The 22,401-nt window shown below is 41.6% G+C and overlaps 1 protein-coding gene and 1 long non-coding RNA gene across 7 annotated transcripts in view; one reads left to right on the top strand and one right to left on the bottom strand.

Moving 5' to 3' along the window:
• Window positions 1-22,401, bottom strand: part of ATXN7 (ataxin 7) — a 142,547-nt gene that overhangs the window by 58,529 nt on the left and 61,617 nt on the right. The window lies entirely within an intron of this gene.
• On the top strand, window positions 735-20,421 carry LOC123605825. The gene is made up of 3 exons (XR_006715909.1): window positions 735-745; window positions 11,372-11,378; window positions 18,028-20,421. It is a non-coding gene; the product is annotated as an uncharacterized LOC123605825 (long non-coding RNA).

Below are 22,401 nucleotides of genomic sequence, written 5' to 3'. Positions count from 1 at the left end.
CTCTTCCGCAGCTTCCAGTTGCTCTTAGAATAAAAACTGGCCCATGCGGCCTTGAACAGCCTTGACCCACGTCTCTCCCTACTGGCTGTTTGCATCTGGCCCTTCTGGCCTTTCTTTTGTTCCTGGAGCACATCATGCTCTCTCCTGTCACAGCACCCAGGCACTTGCTATTCTGTCTGACTGCAATCACCACCTTCTCCACACCTGTACCTGCCTTATTGTTTTATGACATTCAGTCTTGGCCTCAAGGTCACTTTCTTGGAGACTTGGTTAGACAGGCCCTGTTTGTTACATGTTCCCAGAGCACTGACTTAGTTACTAGCCTTGCCACAATGTACCATGCCCAATTTATAACAATCCATCTAGCTGTGTGAACCTCAATTTCCTCCCACTAGAAAAAGTTCTGTATTTATCCAGCTTCCTGCTCTAGCAACAGTGCCTGACAATGTCTAACTTGACCGACAGGAAGCAGAAAATAAATATGTGTTATATATCACTTGATGAATAATAAGTAAAGTATTAAAGTCCCTGTGGTACCATCATAAGTCAAGGTTATAATTGTGCCTTGTGTCATTTAATGACATAGAGTCATCCACTAGAATTGGGTGATACATTTAGTGATACAAACATTGAAGGGTGAGAAAGGTTCCCTTGAACACATGATCAATCCCATTCCTGGAGGCCGTTTCTGGCGAAAAACTCATGTTTCAGGGCCTGATTCTCATCAGCAAATTCTCTTTCGCTAGTAGTGCAGTGCAGTAACAAAGAGCAGTTGTGGAGTCAGAGTACCTGGGTTCAAGTCCCTATTCTTCCTCTTACTAGCTAGGTGATCACGGTTAAATTATTTGATGTCTTTGAACTTCAGTTTCCTCCTCTGTGAAATATATTTCAGTGTTATTTTGAGGATTAAATGAACTAATCCATGGGGAGCACTCAGTGCTGAGCATGTAGTAAATATCAATACCTGTGAGCAAAAGAAACAAAAACACAAAATATATACACACCAGAAATGTCTGCAAGGGCCCAGCTCTCACTAATTAAACTCAAAGAAGACTGCCATACACACAATAGTGACTATTTTACAATGTGAGCTAAACTCTCAAGCGGTCTCGTGCTCCTACTGCTGGTCACACACTCCTTCCTGTAAACAATGAAAGGGAGGGGGGTGTGCAGCGGAGGAGGCTTGCTGGCACCCCTCTCACTGTAGAGGGTCAAAGCCCAGGCTTCGGAGTTTAGGCTTTACCCTGCAACACAGGGAGAATCCAGTAAGCGAGAAGCCACACGATACAAAAGGCCACTCTGGCAGGAGTATGGATCAACTTAGGTAATGGGGGGCAGGGAGCAGCACAGATTTGAAGACAGTGGTCCTTAAGGGCTGATGAAAAAGTCACAGTGAGACACGAAGTGCCTTTGCGATGAAAATGGGGGAAACCCGACTGAAGACAAGCTCTGGAGGAACTTGACAGGTCAAGACCCAGGAGACTGTAGGTGGAGGGTGAGGCCAAGGGAGGAAGCCAAAGATGGAAAAACTTTGTAAAGGCAAGAGAGCCTAGTGGTTAAAAGCACAACCTCTGAAACTAGATTGGCTGCATTCAGATCCCATTTTTGCCGCCTACTAGCCTTTATTCAGTATCCTCATCTATAAATGGGTAAAGTGACTGTACCTACCTCATAAGTTGTTGAAGGAACTAATGAATATAAAATGCTTAGAACAGTGCAAAGTCCTTTAAAATGTGAGCCTTTTTTTTTTTTTTTTTTTAAATCATCTTCCCTATCATGGTTCTCTGGTCTTTGATCTAAACAGTAGCTATGTTCCCTTCTACCCATGCCAAGCCCCAATGCCCCCCGCCCCCACCCCAAGAGTAACCAGTGATGTTTTTAAGTCAAACATCACCTAGTCTAACTTAACCCCTTAGTGGTTCTCCAATGTAGTCAGAATGAAAAACAATGTTTAGAAGGCCCTGCCTGACCTCTGCAACCTCAAGACATGGCACTCACCCCCTAATTTCCATTCCAGAATTCTAGTCTCCTTGAAAATTACCAACATGCCAATCACTTTCCCACCTCAGGACCCTTGCTAATTCTGGTTCCTCTGTATGGAATGCTCTGCCTGGCTGGCTCCAGGTCTCAGCTTATATTCCAAGAAAAGGACCTTTCCTGACCACCCCATTTAAAGATAGAGAAGATAAAAGATAAAGATAGAGATAGCAGACCCCCATCTCTTCAGCTAATTCCCTTTCTTCACTCATTAGTTATTTGTGTTTTGGCTCCATCCCTAAGATGTAAGCTCCATGAGGGTGGGTGCACAATGCCCAACACACAGTAGGTTCTCAAAAAAAGAATCTGAGGAAGGCCTGCCTCTGCATCAGACTTCCTGAGTTCAAATCCCAATGCCATCATCACTCACCAGGAGTATGACCTTGGGCAAGTTCCCTTCCGTATTCTCATCCATAAAACCAGATGATGCTAGCAGTTACCTTAATGGGTACTTACGAGGACAAAGTAATTTACTATACGTAAAGATCTTAGAACTGTGTCTGACATGTAAAAGGTCTGCCGTACCTATTATGATAATTATTTCTACTCTTACTGTCAATGAGTTACACTGACAATCCCCTAATTTCTGCCATCTATAGCCAGCACCTCTTACAACAGTATGTATTAAGTACTTACTGTGTGTGAAGTATCCTGGCAAATACTCTCTATACACCATTCATTCATTCATTCACGTATTGGATCCTTACTATGCCTAGCCATTATTCTGAGCACTGGGTATCTATCAGTGAACAAAAATCACAACAAGAAACTCTAAGAGGTATTAACACATAAAACAAAAATAGTAAAACTTTACAATTACTAAATAAATCCTAAGTTTCAGGTAGAGTGCCTAAAGCATTAAGTCATCTGATCTTCATAATACTACCTGCACATTTCAAGGTCACCATCCCCACACTTCACAGAAAAAGCAAGAGATGCACCAAGGAGGTTACCTGCTTTAAGTGACAGAGCCAGTAGGTGGAGGACCTGGGATCTGAAGGTTGAAGGTAGGCTTTCAAAAGTACAGGTTCTCCACTTCAGTGCACAAGCGTCTCCACTGCTCTGTGTCTTCCCTGCCTCTCTCAGGACATCTCTGCTCTTCTGCCTTGTTTAATCAAAGTCAACCAAAGCAGCCTATCAGACAGCAGATTGTTTAGGCTACTTCTGGATGGTCTGCTCTCATTGTTCCTCTAAGCTGTGCTTAGATACTAGGACTCTCAGCCCCATTAGTGTCTGAAACACTTCTAGGTAACCTGATAGACTTGGAAGGCTGGTCTCTGCACATACTAAGCTTTTACTGCAATCAGTCCCAAATTTATTTCAAATTTATTTCAAACTCTCAATTCTGGATAGTCAAAAGTAATTATCAGTAACATAAAAGCTTTTAATTGCTATTAAATGAAGTTTAATGTCGCGACTGGGAAAGGATAAAATAGAATTTTATTTCTACCTTGCACAGTTTTCCCAAATTCATATCCTCTGCTCCAATAATTAAAGGAAATCAGACTTTCCTTTGACCATAAGATGTTAAACAACAGAACCAACCAGGGACAAAATTGGCCAATCAACAGTGTTCTAAAATATACATGGCTTAAGGCCCTGTCTAAACTAATATAGTCAATAAAGACTGGATTAAAAAAAAGAAAAGAAAAAGAAAAATGAGATGTTTTAGGTCAAAAAGCAATTAACCAAACAGCAGGAGACCAAAGAATGAGATCAAAGAAAATAGTTCTAATATTTATCAATCAGTAACTGTGAGTAGCCAGTCTTACAGTCATCCTCCCTAGATAAAAGTCACAAGTGCTAATGTTGTCACTGCTTGTACTGAAACTGAGATACAGTGCCTGGGACAGAAGAGAGGAGGCAAGTACCGAAGTGCTACGGAATTTGCATTAGGGAAGGCACGTCCGGCTACCAAGGTGACCAACATGGCAGTACACATGGCAGGCTGTCACATGTGTACCTTAAGCTACGCCAAACACTGTCAGTAAATTCTGACCTTTCAAATCAGAAACCAAGCCTAAAATGCCACGTGTCCTAAATCTGGAAGTGCTGCCACAATCACTTTGCAACACTACCATTCAGCTAAGCTTGCAGCCAATGGGTAAGCTGCGAACTAAAAAAGAGTGTTACCACTCTGCTGGTACCGTAAGCAGAGTGTATATAAGGACTCGATAGAAAGTGCTCTTAATTTTGTCTTTATTATTGTTATGGTTACATAACATAACACTATAACTACAGTTACAATTTCATGACCCAATTAAGAATATCATTTCTTCTTTTGCTCAAAAGGCAGTCAATACGCAACCCCACATCTCCCAGTATCTTTTATGCAGAAAATCCATGGCTCTCATATAACTAAGTACAGCATTAACTATAAAATGGCATTGACTACTAAGCCATCTTTGCTGTTAAATGGTTAGCTTTATATAGATCATACCTTGGTCCATAAAACAAACCTCGTCAATTTTTTTTTTTTAACGTTAATTTTTGAGAGAGAGAGGGAGAGAAGGAGGGAGGGAGGGAAGGACAGGAGGAGAGGCAGAGAAAGAGGGAGACACAGAATCCAAAGCAGGCTCCAGGCACCAGGCTGTCAGCACAGAGCCTGATGCGGGGCTTGAACCCACAAACCGTGAGATCATGACCTGAGCTGAAGTCAGACGCCTAACCGAATGAACCACTCAGGTGCCCCACAAACCTCATCAAGTTTAAAAGAAATGAAATCATACCAAGTATGTTCTCTGTCCACAGTGGAATCAAATTAAAAATCAGACAAACAACAAGAAACTTCTAAACACTCAGAAACTAAACAGACATTTCAAATAACTCATAATCACACAATGTAATCACATTAAGAGATTAAGGAAGAAAAATCATACTATTATAAATGATGCAGAAAAAGTATTTAGGACAAAGAACCACTCCACATAACCAGGAATAAAGAGGACTTCCTTAACTTGATAAAGAGCATTTACCAAAAAACCTGCAACTAATATCATACTTAATGTACAAAGACTATATGGCTCAGAAACAAAACAAGGATATCCACTTCTATTCGGCATAATAGTGGAAGCTCTAGCCAGAGAAATAAGGCAAGAAAAGGAATTAAAAGGCATACAGATTGGACAAGAAGAAATAAAAATACTATCTCTATTTGCAAATGATCTGATGGTCTATGCGGAAAATCAAAAGGAATCTAAAGAAAACCTCCCAGAATCAACCAGGTTAGCAAGAAGGATAACAGAATACAAAATTGCCTTGGTCTGTCTGGGCTGCTGTAACAAAATACCATAGACTAGGTGAATTATAAAGAACATATATTTCTCACAGTTCCAGAGACTGCAAAGTCCAAGATTAAGGTGCCAGCTGGGGCACCTGGCTGGCACAGCCAGTTAAGCGTTCAACTCTTGATGTCAGGCTCAGGTCATGATCTGATCTCACTGTTCGGTTGCTAAGTTCGAGCCCTGCATCAGGCTCTGGGCTGATGGTGCAGAGCCTGCTTGGGATTGTCTCTCCTTCTCTCTGCCCCGCCCCTTCTTGTGTTCTCTCTCAAAACAAAAACAACATTATTTTTATAATTCAGCTTATTCTGTGTCTGGTGAGAGCCTGCTTCCTGGATCACCGTCTCCTTTTCCCTGTGTACTCCACATGAAGAAAGTGAGAAAGCTCTCTGGAGCCTCTCTTATGAGGACACTAATCCCATGAGGTCTCCAACCTCACACCCTAATCACTTCCCAAAGGCCTCACTCCAAAAATCATTTATATTGGGGATGTTTCAACATATGAATTTGGGGGGGAATCACAAACATTCAGCCTATGCACAAAATCAACACACAAAAATCAGTCTTTCTACATACTAGTCATAAACACGTGAAAGCTGAAATTCAATGGCTAGCCTTCAGCTAGTATGTTATGCATGCTATCTGCTTTACGGTATAGCTGAGTATTGTTCAGCAGCCATGTGGCTGTGAAGAATGTAGCAAACCAGAGATCTGTATCTTTCATTAAGTACCTTAAGGGGATGTTATAAAATGTAATTAGCTCATATTCATAAAGTCTTTAAATATCTTACCAAAAACATGCCCCAGAAGGTTGACTTTTAATAGATAATGAAAGCATAGTAAGTGTCCTGAGTTTGGCTGAGATTCATCACATCAGAGACAAAAACGATCTGTAGATGTTCTTTTCTTTTTAATTAAAAAAAATTTTTAATGTCTATTTTTGAGAGAGAGAGAGAGAGAGAAAGAGAGAGAGAGAGAGAGAGAGAGAGAGAGAGAGAGAGAGAACAGACAGACACAGAATCCAAAGCAGGTGCCAGACTCAGAGCTGCCAGCACAGAGCCCAACGCAGGGCTCGAACTCATGAACTGTGCACGAGATCATGACCTGAGTCAAAGTCAGACACTTAATCAACTGACCCACCCAGGCGCCCCTGTAGATCTTCTATCTTAATGATCACAATGGAAAAAAAAAGCACACACAACTCTATGTTCATCCTCAAAGCTCTGCTGCTTGAAGTATAGCCCATGGACCATACCCTACATATCACCAAGAACCTGCTTAGAACTACAGAATTTCAGACCTTGACTCAGACCAAATAAACTAAAATCTGGATTTTAACAAAATTCCCAGATGGTTTACATCATTGTTTGAGAAGCGCTGAAAATAGATCATACAATTTGTACTGAAAGTTGAATGTTACCAATATTAGAGAAATTATTCATATCGTAATCCAGACTTTTTTCAGTCTGACCGTCTAGCAAACCCATCTTGAGCATACTTGCTCAAATGTATACTGCTCCAGTGTATACTTAGTACACTGTACCTTGTAGAATCTTATGTATAATGTATATTGAATATATTAGTCTGTAGTTTTCAGTCTCGGGTTTTGTTGATCAGAGTACTGGTCTCATAGAGTTGAGAAGCGTTCCCTCCTTCTCTCTCTTTTAGACAAGTTTGTGTAGCATGGGTTATAATCCTTTATACAGTTAGTAAAATTCACCAGTGAAGCCACCTGGGTCTGGGCTTTTCTTTGTGAGAAGTTTTAAAGTTACGTATTCAGATCTAGGTCTATTTGGATCTTCTAATTCTTCTTGAGTGAATTGTGGTGGTTTGGTAGTATCTTTCTAGGAATTTGTCCATTTCATGTAAGTTATCTAATGTGTTGGAATACAGTTGCTCACAGCACTCCTATACAATCCCTTTCTATTCCATAAGGTCAGGATTGATGCCATCTAATTCCTGATTTTAGTAGTATGAGTAATGGGAAATCTAGCTAAAGGTTTACCAGTTTTATCAAAATCAAAGCCCTCAGATCTTGTCAAAGTACCAGCTTTTGGCGTCACTGATTTTATCTATGTTTTTTCTGTTCTCTATTTTCTTCCTTCTGCTTGCTTCATGCTGTTTACTCCTTTCACTAGTTTCTTAAGGTGGAAGGTTAGATGACTGATTTGAGATCATTCTTCCTTTTTAATAGAGCTGTTTACAGCTTTAAATTTTCCCTTTAGTACTGCTTTAGCTGCAGTGTAACAGTTTCAGTATGTTGTATTTCATTTTCATTAACTCTGAAGTATTTTTAATTTCTCTTGTGATTTCTTCTGTGACCCACTGCTTATTTAGGAGTATATTATTTAATTGTCAATTTCCCAAATTTCCTTCTGTTGTTAATTTCTAATCTTACTGCACTGTGTTTAAAAATCATACTTGGTACTTGTATGATTTCAGTCCTTTTACATTTACCAAGGCTTATGTTGTTACGACCTAACATATGATCCTGGAGAATATTCCATGTACATTTGAGAAGAGTGTATATTCTGTTGTTGGTTAGTCTAGTTGGTTTATGTTTTTTAAGTCTTCCTTGTTGATTTCCTGCCTACCTATTGCATCTATTCTTTCAAGTGAGTTATTAAAATCTCCAACTATTATTTTTTAATTGTCCATTTCTCCTTTTGGTGTTAGTTGTTTGTTTTTTGCTTTTTGTATTTTGAGGCTCTGTTGCTAGGTGCATGTGCCTTTGTAATTGTTACTTCTTCCTGATGGATTGACTTATTCATGATTATAGTATGTCTTCCTTTATCTCTAATGACATTTTTTTCAAATCTATTTTGTCTGATATTTGTATAGCCAATCTAATTCTCTCTCCCTCCCTCCCTTTCCTTCTTCCTTTCTCTTTTTCTCTTAATAGTCTCTACACCCAATGAGGGACTCAAACAACCCCAAGATCAAGAACCACATAAGCTTCTGAGCCAGCCAGGTGTCTCTGGTCTGGTTTTCTTTTGACTACTATTTGAATTTTTATTAACTTTGAACACATTTCTGACTTTGAACTTGAAGTAGGTCTCCTGTTGACAGCATAGGGTTAGGTGATTTTTAAAACTTCATTCTGCCAATTTCCTCCTGTTGAGTAGTACTTACTCTTACATTTAATGTAATTACTGGTAAGATTTAGGTCTGTGATTTTGTTACTTGTTTTCTATACGTATTGTGTCTTTTTTTGTTGTAGTTCCTCTATTACTAACTCCTTTATTGTTAAATTGATATAGTCTAATAGGCCTTTTTAATTCTTTTCTTTTTTTAAGTTAATTTATTTTGAGAGAGAGTGCAAGGGAGGGAGGAGCAAAGAGAGAGGGAGGGAGAGAATCCCAAACAGGCTCTCCATGCTGTCAGTGCACAGCCTGACTCCGGGTTCTATCTCATAAACGGTGAGATCATGACCCAGGCCAAAAACAAGAGTTGAACACTTAACCTATCCGCCACCCAGGTGCCCCATTCCTTTTTTATCTCCACCCCCCCCCCCCCCAAGTTATTTTCTTAGTAGTTATCCTGGGGAATTATAATTAACAACTTCAAACAATCCAGTCTGAATAAAACCAACTTAATTTTAATATATAAAAAAAGCTTTGTTTTGACATGGCTCTAATTTGTGTTTTCCCCTTGCATGTGGGCCATACTTTGCCGTTTCTTTGTTGTCCTTTTAATTTTTTGGTGAAGGTTGGACAATTTAAATAATGTAATGTGGCAACTCTGGAAATCACACCCACCTGTCCTTGTTTGTTAAGTGACTTACCCACTCTAATTGTTTTAAAGCCTATATTCTCTGTTACGTGTGGTTAGGTCAAAAGTTTCTGTGTGGTTAGCTAATTATTAGGCAGGGATTTCCTAAAATATCTTGAACCAGTGTGTCTCCCAACCCTTGCTGAGTGGCTCTACGTGTGTGTTGGAGCATGCCGTCTGTGTGCTAGCAAACAGTTTACAACTCTGCTTTAGCCTTCACTTCCATTTGCTTACAGCCTCAAGGTCAGCCAAAGGTAAGCACTGAGGGCTTCCTCAGGTCCCCCAATTGATGTCTTTTCCCCACTGTTTGCCTTTTAGTTTGATGGTCAGACTGTCACCACCTCAGACCATTGTAATGTTCAATAATTGCCACAGTTTTTTTTTTGTTTTTGTTTTTTTTAAATAAACACCCTAGGGACAGGACACATAGTGAACTCTGAGTCAGCTCAAGTAAAGCCAAGTTCTGAGAATGGAACTTTTTAGGGAGCTACCAGGCAGTTCAGAGAGTGACAAATGCTTGGAAATAGGACTTTGGGGGAGCTCCAAACCCCTTCTGTCCCTTCTGGTGGCTTCTAGGCTGCTGGTTCTCACAGGTACCATAGTTGTGGGGCAGTTGTTGGTTTTCAAAGTTACTATAGAGCTGGTGGGGGGGTTTGAAAGAGGGTGAGTTAAAAAACCTCCCAGAGTTTGCTGTAGTTACAGAGATTCAGCCTTCTTTCTTGTATCAGTTTTCAACAGATCCTACCAGTCTTCATTTTCAAAATGCTGAAAAAGTTAATTTTGACAATTCGGAACAGTGGTCTCACTGCTTTTAGGGAGGAGATTTTCAGAGGTCCTTACTCTGCCATTTGGAAGTGCTTACTTCAAGTATCTTAATGGAAGATAGCATCATCAGTCTGCTTATTGCTATTTTCAACATTGCTCAGACTGCACTGCGGACAAGGGAGGTTCATGGTTCCAAAGCCTAAGTGAGAAAACCAGACAAGAGCTGTTTGTAACAGAACAGGTGGGAGACAGGGAGTAGTATGGACATGGGGATGGCAGTGTGATGGCACAGGTATGATTCTGAGACACTGAGAAGGCACTATCGGCACAACTTCGTAATGGCCTGGATACAAGAGTGATGCAGAGAATGACGCCAAGTCTCCGGTCCTGCAGGACAGGATGGATGGGTGGTACCAGTCTCTGAAAAGGAATTCTGGAAGAATGCCAGGTCGGAGAATGAGGAGCATACACTTGGGACATTTGAAACCTAGGTGCCTCTGAGACTTCCAAGAAGATACCAACGAAGCCTTCATCCTGAAGACTCCGGACCTTTAGAGAAATGCTTTACAAATCAAGTCCTAAAACAGTGTTCCCCCCATATGGGAAAAACAAAAACAACAGGCAAGGAATAAATACTAAGTTTCAATAATTCAAAGTCACCCAGGAATTTAAAATATGGTTCCAAGAATGATGAGACCCAGGCACAAATGCCTGAAACTACTTGCTACTTACACTCAAATGAATTAAAGCTTTCCCCAAAGGCAGTTTTATTTAACGAGAAATTACAATAAAAAATAAAGATAAATCTTCACTGTGTCTAAAAAGATGCAGCTGCACTCATACACGTCAATTTAATGTTCTCATCGATGCCTGTGAAAATAGCTTAAATCAATCAGATTCGTTCATGCCTCCACTCATTCCATAAATACTAGATGCTTCCTGGTTGAGAGCAGTTGGTCTGACCTAGGAGGCAGCTGGGTCAGAGTAGATCACTGAAGTGCAAATTGTTCTTTTGGTCCTAACGCCAACTTTTCTCAACATCACATGTTTTTAGTTCTATATAATCATTTCTGGTAGTCTTCCCTTTGTGCAGGAAACTCACTTGTCTAACTGCTGTCTCAGGTGGATATGGGGGAGGGGAGAGACTTGTAAGAACACTAAGGGGAGAAAGAAAGGGGAGTGTTGACTTCTGGTTAATTAGTTCTACTCCTAATCTCTCTTAATGTTACGAAGGCTTCTTCTGTTTAAACAGATTAGGTGTAGTTTATTACTACTGGGAAATATTTAAGTATTCCAAGTTTGTTTTGCCTGTTTGCTCATTTCTGTTTCAAAAACTCTGAGTTAATGGGCAATACTTTCACGAGAAAACTTCACGCATTCTCTTATCTCAGTTTTACTTCTTCAGAGTGTGTAGTTTCACTCCTTGTCCTTCCGGGGCAAGCTGGAACGAGGTACTCAAAACTCAGTTAGCACAACTGCACGCGCACACCTGAACAAGGTACTCAAAGCTCAGTTAGCACAACGGTACACAAACAGATGTGACTAGCAGATAACACCCTGCATAGTCACAATTCATAGCAATGCCTCAAGTAAAACACTCATTTCTCCTCAGCTGTTTGTCTGAGTATTCATCAAGTAAAATGTCAGACCAATGTTTAAAATACAATGGAATAACACTAGTCACCGTGTCAACCATTTATTAGGCATTCACTGGGCCAGACAGTGTGCTAAGTAGTTTACAAGCTTTATGTTGTTTAATCCTCAAAACAACCCTGTGGTATAGGTACTATTATTAGCCCAAGTTTACAAATGAGGAAACAGACATGGAATGATTAAGTAACTCACCCAAGACTGCACAGCTGGCAAGAGGTGGGGCTGGGGTTAAAGGTGAAATCTAGTTGACTCCAGATCTAGTCCCTAACCAGCATGTAAGAACACGTCACCATTCACGGAGCTCCTCCACTCCCTCCTTCAACAAGTATTTACTAAGGGTCCTACTAGGTCACCTCAGGGGAAGGGTAAACAAGAAATACAAAGATTCAACCCTTACAGAATGGACATAGCTTCTGACATTATGAAATCTGTTTACTTTAAGGCAGTTGTGTGGGCAAAACTATTCACATATATTACTTTACACGTAGTAGGTAAAATTCACCATTGGCCTAATAAATCCCAAGTACCTTAAAAATTACACGGGAAATGATTTCAGTGGATGCGGATGGGATCTAAATATGTTCCATTGAAGAACAAAGCATTCAGCTATACTCTTACAAGACTAACATGACAATGCACGCTTTCTCCCCTCATTCAACACATCACGAAGCACTTAAGACAACAGGGAAGAAGAACTTTATGTACTAATAAATGGAAACTAACAAAGTAAGCCTCTTCACTCCAGTAAGCCTTTGGTCTATTTTATTTTTAGTTAACATATTTCTGTCCTCCCTCGTTTCAAAAACACAGCCGACATGCTGCCTTATTTACGTCTGTGCTTATCGGTAATGACATGGCCATATCTCTGCAAACAGTTGGTTAATTAATTTGTACCCCTATCTTCTGGCAGCCTGCCTATGCAACTGAACAGCAAAAATAATTACACCATGCTTAAGTGGGAACATTTTCACTCTTCTTTTTGAGATTTCTTATCGTGGGGCTTGTTGCCTTTCTTTAAATGGGTTTGAGTTGTAGAAGGCTTGCGAATCAGATTAAAGTCATTAGAAGACTATAATGTTTCCATTCTTCACTATAGCATGAATATGCAATCAGGAAGAAAAGGGACTGACTGAAAACTGACCAACCAGTCAAAGGCACAAAACATGGGCTGAGTAGAATTATGAAGAAAAATCAAGCTCTATTCCAGGCAAGACCATCATCTCTTTCATGATATTATAATCTCAGATTAATCGATCAACACATATTTACCTAGAACCTACCATAGGCAATCTCCTATTTTCTTACACAAAACCGTTTGCATCAAGAGGTATCAAACAAGAGGTTACTGGGATTCTGTACTCAACACACAAATCACAGAATTTCTTCTAATTAGAGATCACTTTTGAAACAGTCTCCAGGGATATAGGTCTAGTAGTTCAAGGTAAATACAACGGTCCCCTGAACCCAGCTCAAGTCCACCAAACATATAAATGATGTTATATAGCTTTCTGCATGCCTAATGATTTTCATCCGTCTTGATTTTTAACACTGGAGTTCCATTTTAAGAGAGGAATTGGTTGGTTAGTTTCTTACGTCAGTTGAAATCATCCTTGGAAATTTCTCAGATGCTGTGTGGAGGCCAACCAGTAAGTCCCACATAGCCAGTTGTGTCACTGATGTTAGAACAGATGGCTGTTCCTACCAAATGAAATGGTTGGCTTATATTTAGGGGCCTCACTGTACAAAAAAAATCCATGTAATTCAACTCCAGAAGCACAGGACAATGAGATGCTTGCACTGTGAGATGCTTGTGAGAACAGAGTCCAAATAAAGGAAAAGCAATCAATATTTCATAAGAATTTGTGTGCTTACTATGCTCAAAACACTTTTCCAAGATGCTGAAAATACACCTGTGAGCAAAATCCTGCCCTCTTGGAACTTACATCTTAGTTGATTCACACCGCCCTTTCAAGCTCATTTCAGAGCAATATGCACTGATTGACTACTGAAATTAGCCACACTGGTTTTTCTCTTTTGTACCCTCATATGGTAGAATCTGTCTAAGTTACAAGCACATACGACGCAACCCTCCTGTAAAAGTTTGAGACCTCTGTTTCTTACCAGCAGTGTCAGAAAACTAGTTTGTACTGTATACTCTTTTCCGTGAGCAAACTGCGGTAGAACGGTCAAATAACCACTCATACATACTGCTGAAAGAGCAAAATGAGGACTATGGAAGAAAACACTGTTGGTACCGACGTCATGTGAGAGGCTGCACCGTTTTTTGTCCTGAGCTGTGTGAAGGTCCAAAACCATACGAAAAGCAGAGTAAGGGCATCATCACAGAACAGTGAAAAGTGCAGGCTGTTCAAATGTTCGAGACTGTATGTTTGTGGCATTGTGCTGAGTACAGGGGGAAAAAACAGCATGGTAAAACAGCCTTTGCCCATTAAGAGCTTCCAATCCAGTTGCAAAGCCAAGACATCCCCAGAAATACCACATCCCTTCACTTCAAAGCTGCTACCAAGAGTGTGTCAATATCCACCTCTGAGGAAGAATAAATAATGCACCTTTCAACTTTATAATCAACTCTGATTTCAGAAATATTAACAACAAAAAGAGGCATCTTGGAATCAAGGATATGCAATTAGAGTTACTCTGGTACCTCTTGGGTGTGGCTGTGCTACATCAGTGAAACTCAGGAGAAGGAAGGGGGTGCTCCTCTTGGTAGTCACCCAAAAGAATTTAGTTAATAATATGCCACAAGAGTCTCAGCAAGGAATCTCCTCCACAAGACAATTTCTTTTATTTATTTTTGAGGGAGGGAGGGAGAGAGGGAGAGAGGGAAAGAGGGGGGGAGAGAGAGAGAGACAGAGCGGGAAGGAGCAGAGAGAGCAGGAGACAGAGAAAACCCAAGCAGGCTCCACAATGTCAGCACAGAGCCCGATGCGGGGCTCGAATTGATGAACCATGAGATCATCACGTGAGCCAAAATCAAGAGTCAGATGCTGAACCGACTGAGCCACCCAGGCGCCCCCGTACAATGTCTAAGCAAAGAGCTAGCAGTCTTTTACAGCATAACACCAGCAACATCAACATTCATCCATCCATCCATCCATCCATCCATCCAAACATTTATCAAGCACCTCATAGGCATCAAACACTGAAGGACATTCCTTTACGCCAGGAACTGAGTGAGGGGCTTCTTATGATTAAAACAGCAGTTCTCAACTAGGGGCAATTTTGCCCCTAGAGGGATGGTGCCAATGTCTGGAGACATTTTTGGTTGTCACATCTGGAGCAGGTAGGTGGTGCTACCGGCACCTAGTGCAGAGACCAGAGATGCTGCCAAATATCCTACAATGCACAGGACGTTCTCCCACAACAAAGAATTATCTGGCCCCAAATTTCATTAACAGTGAGGTTGAGAAACCCTCCATTAATTAAAGCACCCTCAAAACCCCTATGGGGGAAACTCTACTCTAACCGATGCCCACTTGGGAGGAAACTGAGGCTAAGAGGTATTAAATAACCAGGTCAGCGGGGAAGTGATGGAGCAGGGATTGTAACCCAGGAAATGCGAAGCACTGTGCAACAAGCATTAATACCCTGCAAAACTCTTGGTGTGATTACAGGAACCCAGAGAGGAAGTATTTAAAAACAACTGAGTCACCAGGATATAACACTCCTCATTTCACCCTCTCTTCCCTCAGTTACCATCCAAAAGTATTCCCTTTCTGCCTCTCACAAAGGCCGTCTCTTTCCCAGCACTCCCCCATCCCATCTTGATCTCTGGAAAGAAGTGTGTAGTAGGATGACTGTCTCATTTCTGATCTCCCCATTCATCGCTCCAAGAGTGGTTCCCATCAACATAAACAAAAACATCCCCTGCCCCCAAGGACCCAGAGAAACAGGCAATTCAATTCTTTCTGTGAATTCTCTTCCCAGAAGTGGCAGAATTTCGCACACGGTGTGCCCGAGAGGCCAGACGCAATCATAACCTCCGAGTAGGCAGGGTGGAAGAGGCAGTGGGAGGTGGGAGAGGCTGCCAGCTGGCAGGCAGATAGGAGAGGACAGGACACACGGGGGTGGTTTTCAGACTTCCCCAGCTCCTAGAGGAATTAGTCTTTGGCTTCTCAGTACAAATGCAGGGTTGGCCATTAGCTGCAAAGGAGTTAGGGCAACTGATGATTCTGAAAGTTAGGATGAACATCCATAGCTTTTCAAGTGCAAAATCTGTGAATCAATCACCCAACTTCCAATTACCTTAAAAAAAGGGGGGGGTTCCATCTTAAATATGATACAAACTAACAACAACAACAAAAATCAATTGGCATTTGGTCCAATAGGTATCTGTGAGGTATCAATTCCATTATTCCTTCAGCGGGAACAATTACCCCCCCCCCCCCCCCCCCCCCCCCCCCCCGCAGAAAGATTATCTAACAAACTACTCGGCAAAGGTTTTTTTCAGGACCCAAGGAAGAATACCATTTTATCAGGAGGGAAAACAAGGGAGATTACCGCAGTCACAGGGAAATTCTATTTCCTCTTTTTTTTAAAAAAAAAGAAAAATAGCTGAGAGGACAGTCACTTAACAGTCTGTTCCTTATTCAACCCCAAATCCTGTTATGAGATGTACAGTTCAGTCATCGTAGACTATCTTCAGGAAGGTAGAAAACAGCTTTTGCCTTTGAGACTGTGGAGGCTGAGGCTTACAGAGTAGGTGAAGAAAGTCAACAGTAAGTTGGCAAAAATGGTACCCCAGATTTTGTGTGGATTAAAGAGGGAATACTCCAGTAGTCTGCAATTCTCAGATGAAGCAAATCACTGTAACCAGGAAGCATAAAATTAATTCTTCTGTTAACAACAACACTTTGAAGGTCAGAATGCACCTTCAAATCACAGGGCTCTAAGGTTCTACAGGATAGAAGACTGCAATTTCAACAGCCCAGTACTTGGGGAGTAGGAGATCAGGGGAAAAAAAGCTGACCCTGCCAGTTCCTTATGGAGAGGCAGACTCCAAGAGAAAGGAACTGCACTCCCAGGCATCAACATACTTTTCTGTCATCTCAATGGACCTCTGACACCAGGAAAGTCCTTCTGGAGGGCGCTTTGGCATTATCTACTTAAATATACCTTCCATTTGTCTGCTCATTTACACAACCAGCAAATAAAAATTTCACTAGTGCTAAGAAGCTTGTAAAAGCACTTGAACTGTACCACTGTCGATAAAAGCAGCAAAACTACCAAGAGCCTAAATGTCCATCCACTGAGGTCGAGTTTTAAACAACCACAGTGTATTCATATTACAAACCACTACGCAGTTTAAAAAAAGAAAGAAAAACAAAGCAAAGCTCTATGCAATGACATGGGAAGCTCTCCTTATGGCTGAACACAAAAAGGATGTTGCAGACATAAAGCTGGACCAGAGGCCCAAGAAAGGCTGCCTGGAAGAACTAAGGTCAAAGCGGGGACCTAAGAAATGAAGGTTAATTTTTTGTGGCGGGGGAGGGGATTACACGAAAGAAGGGAGCAGGGCAGGGAAGGGTGTCTGGGGTAAGGGGGTAGTGACCCTGCACATAGGGACAGATAGACATACATAACCCAGAGGGAAAGGCTAAGGGGCTGAGAGGCTATGGTGGCCTCAGGCAAACAGAACTTTGTCCATCAGCCACATTAAGTAGTTTTAGTTTTACCCAAAGGGCAATGGGAATCCGTGAAGTCAGTTAAGCAATAATAAACAATGTTCGATGTGAGTTTCACAAAAATTACCCTGGTGGCCACCTCATGTCCTAAAGCCTGTCCCTTGTTTGCCCTGAATTTATAAACAGGTTCATTTCAAAATGTCAGGTGGGACTGAGCTTTTTATCTGTCTGCCTGTCTATCTGCAATGATGCAGATCCCCAAGACACCACTACGACAAAAAATGGGTATCTTCTCAAGCTGGCCAACTTAGGATTCTTACAACCTTTAATGTAGCCAGAATACCACTAGACTTCTAATGAAAATTACAGAAAATAATACTGCTGTGAGAACATTAAGTACGCAAACCACAAGATTTAGAAAGTGAATAGGAGATTTTTAAAATTATCTAGAATATGGACCCAAAAACCTACTTTAACTACAAACAAAATAACAGTGGAGACTTGCTGTAAGCTTGCAAAAAGTCTTTGGGTATTTTTATTGGTGGTGCCAAACCCTACTGGGTTTTAAAAGGCTTTTGAGTGTCTGTTCAGGAGCATATTCTCTCTTTTTAGATAACTGTACTTAGGCAAACACAGCCAGTATTTCGTATATATCTACAAAGGGGTTCGAGGACCTCCCCCTGCTCAAATAAACCCAGTTTAAGAACCACTTGTTTCAAAACCCTTGTGTGTGTTAGTTCTTCATGGTCTACTTCCACCTATACTTAAAGGACTCCCTGTCCTGACACAGGTGTGTCACAGTCCCAATTTGCATTGGTCACCCACATCAGAATACCAGCTAGGAAACACTGAATGGGAGCAGGATTTCCTGTGAGCTCTTCCTAAGTAAGAGTAGAGGGGTGGGGGGCAATTTTGGGTGTGGGTGTACAATGGACACCACCTAACCCAGAAAAAATACAGCCAAGAGCAGAGAAAACCAAACAACAGCCACAACAGATGGCAATGATGCACCTTTCTTCCTAAAAGAAGGCCAAAGGCTGTAAGGAAAGGGGAACACTGATCTGACCCTCGGTGGCCTCACAGGCCAGGGATTTGGCTTGTTTTCTGCAGGAAGAGCAAGTCCATGAACACCGTCTCTGGTCTTAGGGGCTCTTTCTTCCTGACACCGTAGTCAAGGCTAGGCACCCTACGTGCACAGACTCCACACGTGGGTATCTACAGCTAGTGCTCGCAAACCCTTGATCAGAACTCAGTTACAATTCCGAGTAATTAATCTTCATGTATCCCCTCCACTTTCTGGGGGGCGAGTGGGGGGGGGGGGAGTGCTCACAAGTAAATACGAGGATGAGCAGTAGAAACAAGAAGTTGGAACTTCCAGTATACACTCCATTGACTCCAGCTTTAAGGGCTGACCTCTTCTCGACCCCTGTTTCATTTTAATCCCTTAGTGGTTCTTTGAAAGAGACTGCTCCACTCTCCCATGCCCCATATGGTCCTCTTGCAGCCATATTTAACAAAATCAGTGCACACACTCTTGGTATGTCTCCACAGAAGTAGCTACCTGCTCAGTGCCTTCAACACTGGTACAGAAACCCTTAAGCAATAGGAGTCTGTTAGAAGCCACCTCAAGTTTTAAACTGTGAGATCTGCAAAAGGTCAGGTGGCCGTTCTTCTACTCTGGCTCCTCTCGTCATTTGACAGGGCCCAGATATAGACATAATTATGGCCAAGGCCTTCCAGGAAACTGCAGAGGGGCTGCACACAAAGGGATCTTATTACGAGATAGTTTCATCAGGCAAATAAGAACTGGAGGGAAGATGCCAAACCAACCGCTTGCAAGACATATTGCCTACTCGCTCCCTAATTACCTTTTCATAAAACTGACAGCACTGAAAATTTCCTGGGGATTTGGGAATAAAAATAAAAACTTGTTATCTTGTAAAATGGAAGAAAAGCTGTCTCTTAACAGGGCCTGCTAAATTCTACCAAAGCCAAACATGAAAGTCTGACCTCTCAAAGTAATCAGCACTGTTTGAAAACCATTAAAATATATATTAAGATCTATTTTTCCTGTAGAAAGAAAAGAGAGAAAGAAAGGAGAGAACGAAAGAAAGAACAAAAAGAAAGAAAAATTATGTCCAATTTAGTCGCAACTATTTCAAAACCGTAGATTCCGATCAAAGGCAACTGAGCAGGGAATTCCCAGTTCTCAATCATCTCTGCACTGACGACAGGCAGTGCGAACCCACTGTGTGCAGAGCAGAGACAGAAAGCTGGGGGTGGCTCTGCGGCCAACAAGAGGAGGCCGGCCTGGCCTTCGAGAAAACTCCCACATGCCTGTGCCAGTCGTGCTGCACGTAGACAAGACCACAGTAATGCGACATGACCAAAGCAGAGAGAAATATTTGATGGAAAGTTTTGTTGTTATTGTAACCTATTTCTCTTTTGGAAGCACTACCAACAAGACCAGCAGAGATGGGAAAACAAGAAAGAGATCGATCGATCAATTCAGCTACTTAATACCAACCAGAAAATGGTTTGGCAAGTAAGGTAGTAAAATTTAGTGAGTCTAATTTTTGAAAGAAAGACTCCTGGAGAATCTCTGGATTATAAGTATCTTTGTGCATTATTTTTTTTGTTTGTTTTTTATTTTATTTTATTTTTTAAATTTACATCCAAGTTAGTTAGCATATTTATGCATTATTACAAAAGACTGTATTAGCTGTGTTTATTTATCTGCCCAGATAAAGACACGGTTGCGGGGCACCTGGGTGGCTCAGTCGGTGAAGCATCTGACTTCGGCTCAGTCGGTGAAGCATCTGACTTCGGCTCAGGTCAGGATCTCATATTTCATGGGTTCTGGCCCCACATTGGGCTCTCAGCTCACGATCTCACAGTTCATGCTTTGAGCCCCACATCAGCACAGAGCCCACTTCGAATCCTCTGTCTCTCTCTCTGCCCCTCCCCCATTCACGCTCATACATGTGCATACATGCTCTCTCTCAAAAATAAACATTAAAAAAAACCAGATACTGTCCTAAAAGGTTAGTATGCATAGTATGCATGCCACTTCCCTGTTATATTAAGAAATGTCTAAATTATTTTTCTTGTCTCAGCTAACAAACTATTAGGATTTATTTTTACACACACACACACACACACACACACACACACACTCTAACCCACCAGTCCCAACATTTTAAGTCCAAAGTTCTCAGACAGTACACCCACTCTCCCACCAGAACTTCACTGCTGCTGCTAGTCCCTAAAACACCAAGTTCCTTGATTTTAAACAGCTCTCTGGTGGGTGCACGGACACTCTGTTTGCCAATAAGTTAAAGCCAATTCCTAGTGCCTCCTCATAAAGGAGTGTTCAACATGCAGAAATTAGCCACTGCTAAAAACAGATCAGGGAAACATCTGGCTTTGGAGTCAGCCAGACCAGAAATCCCAGCATTGCCACTTAGAAGCTATGTAATTTGGGGCAAGTCAATTTTCCTGAGCTGAGCCTCAGTTTTTTCATCCTTAAAATGGGGATGATGGAAATACCTGCTTTGCAGTACTTTGTAAGGACTAACTGAGGCAATCCGTGTGTGGTGCCTGGCTCATAGAAGTGGTCAAACAATGACAGCCATTAATACTGCTATTACTCACTACAAGGTATTGGCTAAGATGCTTAATTTTTCAAGTTGTAAAATTCCTGTTTTTATAAAAAAAATTTGTTTCATGTTAATTTTTTTAATTTTTTAAAATGTTTTTATTTATTTTTGAGACAGAGAGAGACAGAGCATGAGCAGGGGAGGGGCAGAGAGAGAGGGAGACACAGAATCTGAAGCAGACTTCAGGCTCTGAGCTGTCAGCACAGAGCCCGATGCGGGGCTTAAACTCACAAACCGCGAGATCATGACCTGAGCTGAAGTTGGATGCTTAACCAACTGAGCCACCCAGGCACCCCTGGGAATCTGCATGTAAAAAAAAAATTGTTTATTTTTTGAGAGAGAGAGTGTAAGCGCAAGTGGGGCAGAGAGAGAGGAAGACACAGAATCCGAAGCAGGCTCCAGGCTCTCAGCTGCCCACACAGAGCCCTACGTGGGGTCAAACTTGTCAACCACGAGATCATGACCTGACGCTCAAGCCACCCAGGCGCCCCTCATGTTTATTTATTTTTGAGAGAAGAGATAGACCATGAGTGGAGGAGGGGGGCAGAAAGAAGGGGAAACACAGAATCCAAAAGAGGCTCCAGGCTCTGAGCTGTCAGCACAGAGCCCAACACAGAGCTTGAACTCACAAACCTCAAGATCATGATCTCAGCTGAAGTCAGGCACTTAACCGACTGTGCCACCCAAGTGCCCCTAATCTTTTTTTTCTCCAATATACAGATTTTAAAGTTTATTTTGAAAGAGAGAGTGTGAGCAGGGGAGGGGCAGAGAGAGAGGCAGAGAGAGAATCCCAAGCAGGCTCTCTGCACTGTCAGCCCAGAGCCTGACGCTGGGCTCAAACTCATGAACCATGAGATCATAACCTGAGCCGAAATCAAGAGTTGGGCACTTAACCGACTGAACCACCCAGGTGCCCCACCCCCCTAGAATTCTTCTTAAAGGCATTTTCCCAGTGTTAAGTAAAGCATATAGCCATCAGGATTTCATAATTCTTAAATGTCATTTATTGAAATCCTGTATTTAAGAAGCTGTTCTTATTTCAGAATTACTAGTGAGGAAAAAAAGATCTTTGTGAAATTTCTACAAACCCTTACATGGCACTTGATGAATACTAGTGCTTACCAACTTGAGTAATCTAGCTGGATGGTTTGGTTTTTAAAGTTTAAAAAAAATTAGTTGTTTTATTTGTTACCCTCGCATAACTACCTCCTTAATGAGAAAACTATGATTCACGGAGAGATTGTAAACTCACACAACAGATTATTTTCAGTAACAGCCAACAGCTTTTAGGAAAACATCTACCCAACACACAAGATCTTTTAAAGACACAGCCACTGCAGCTGCCAGTTAACAATGGAAAGCTCCTCAGACATGAGGCTGAGATAAGGAGAGTAAGTGTAGTACCTAAAATCTGCTGTAAACTCCGAGCCTGTCCCTAGTACAGTGGTTCATCAGAGGAGACAGAAAAAGGCCTAGAAATAGGAATAAAGGGAAGGAAGAAAATAAATTTCCTATGTAGAGGTCGAAAAAAGCACAGAGTTTATCTTGGGAAAGAAACCCCTGATGATGTAATAGAGGGATTCAGGCACA

The sequence above is a fragment of the Leopardus geoffroyi genome, chromosome A2 (genome assembly GCF_018350155.1).
Source record: "Leopardus geoffroyi isolate Oge1 chromosome A2, O.geoffroyi_Oge1_pat1.0, whole genome shotgun sequence".
Classification (NCBI taxonomy): domain Eukaryota; kingdom Metazoa; phylum Chordata; class Mammalia; order Carnivora; family Felidae; genus Leopardus; species Leopardus geoffroyi.
The sequence above is the reverse complement of the archived record's forward strand: the minus strand, read 5'-3'. Positions and strand labels throughout refer to the sequence as shown.